Source organism: Sinocyclocheilus anshuiensis, unplaced genomic scaffold (assembly GCF_001515605.1).
Source record: "Sinocyclocheilus anshuiensis isolate Anshui unplaced genomic scaffold, SAMN03320099.WGS_v1.1 scaffold1459, whole genome shotgun sequence".
In the NCBI taxonomy this organism is placed as follows: domain Eukaryota; kingdom Metazoa; phylum Chordata; class Actinopteri; order Cypriniformes; family Cyprinidae; genus Sinocyclocheilus; species Sinocyclocheilus anshuiensis.
This window is the reverse complement of record NW_015539921.1, coordinates 73,921-75,726: the sequence shown is the minus strand read 5'-3', so window position 1 is coordinate 75,726 and position 1,806 is coordinate 73,921. Positions and strand designations below refer to the sequence as shown.

Here is a 1,806-nt window from a genome sequence, read left to right as displayed (position 1 = left end):
CAGAAATCATTAGGATATTAAGTAAAGATCGTGTTCCATGAAGATATTTTGTAAATGTCTTACCGTAAATATATCAAAACTTATTTTTTGATTAGTAATATGCATTGCTAAGAACTTCATTTGGACAACTTTAAAGATGATTTTCTCAATATTTAGATTTTTTTGCACCCTCAGATTCCAGATTTTCAAATAGTTGTATCTCAACCAAATATTGTCCTATCCTAACAAACCATACATCAATGGAAAGCTTATTTATTCAGCTTTCAGATGATGTATAAATCTCAATTTCGAAAAATTGACTCTTATGACTGGTTTTGTGATCCAGCATCACATTTAAGAAAATATACAGTAAATATATGTTTATACAGTAAATTCAATTTTTATGACTGGATTCTGCGATTGCGTCTGCATTTTCTTCATCACGGAAATCATAGGGCCCTAGATAGCCCTTGTTTGTAATTATTAGGGTTTTCTTGCAGGTCTCGTTTCACAGCTAACCAGCGTGACCAGTCAGCATCCAAGAACTTGAAGAGGCTAATCATAATAAACGTAATGATTAATATGTGATGAGTGGAGTTTGGATTAAGTGTTCTCGGTGCAGAAATCAAGTCATGTAATCGTGTCTCATGAAAGCGTGCAGATGGCTGTAATCTGTAATAGAGTTATACGCTTTAATCAGTTTGGAGAGCGGCGGTAAATGCCACCGAAGTGACCTTTAACTGGAGGAATATTGTGACTGGAGGCTCAGCTGTTTGGTCTGTGTATGAGAGTCTGTTATCTGTGTCTCTGTTTGCTCCGCTTGGGAATCTGATGAAGCGTAAAGGTCAGAAGATGTTTGCGAATTCACACATTTGCATGGGATACTTGAGGATCCTTTGAACTCAATCAGCGAGGATCTTTCCGCCCTCGTTTCTCTGTCTCGGCTGTGACTTTGGCCTTGGCTCTTCTTTAAGTCCACTGAAGCGATAAAAGAATCAGCTTTAGTGAAAAGAAACACGTCTCCGCTGCTGTTATCTTCTGTTACACAACCAATAGGTTTTAAATGTGATCTGAGAAAGGACGGCAGTGGATTGATCTCGCTGATCTTGAGGTATGACTGTGGATTGCTGGGTAATTTTTGTAGTGCTTTTTTTTATAAACATAGCAACACTTTTCATGTATGTAATCAAATTGCTTACTGAGTTATGAGGGGTTTTAAGCAGCCATTATGACTGGAATTCAATAATATTGCATGCAGTGTCTGGCCGCACATAAAACCAATTTAACTCGCTTGGATTTATGAAATATTTGGAGGAATCTCAGTTAGTTTGGTCACATTTTCTCAGGAGGGTCTTTAGAGGGTATATGAGAAATTTAATTTGTGGATCAACAGCTTAGGATGTGATTGAGAAGCTAGATTGGGAAAATATTCATAAATGGTGCAAAATAATGGAAATTTGACCACCACCACTAACTTCATTGTGATTTAGCATAGAGTTATTATAGTTAACTAAATCTGAAACTAGAACCGTAAAAAAAAAGTACTTTAACTGAAATAAAATGAAAGAAAATATGAAAATATTTAACGTATTTTATTTCAGTTGATGTATTGAAATAACAAACTAGAAATTACCAAACACAATATATGTCTAGATAGTTTTAATAAATAAAAAAATATAAAAATAACAAAATGACAAACTTTAACAAAAATATAAATGTCTGAAAATTGATTCAAAATATTAATAAAAGCTATAATAACTCAGTGCAAAGTAGAATATATATATATTGCTATATATTTGTTATATATATATATATATATATATATAT

General features: G+C 33.4%; 1 protein-coding gene across 4 annotated transcripts in view; it reads left to right on the top strand.

The window, feature by feature from the left end:
* The window catches only part of LOC107686529 (heparan sulfate glucosamine 3-O-sulfotransferase 1-like), a 74,938-nt gene that overhangs the window by 71,089 nt on the left and 2,043 nt on the right, over positions 1–1,806 (top strand). The gene's annotated exons all lie outside the window — the stretch shown is intronic.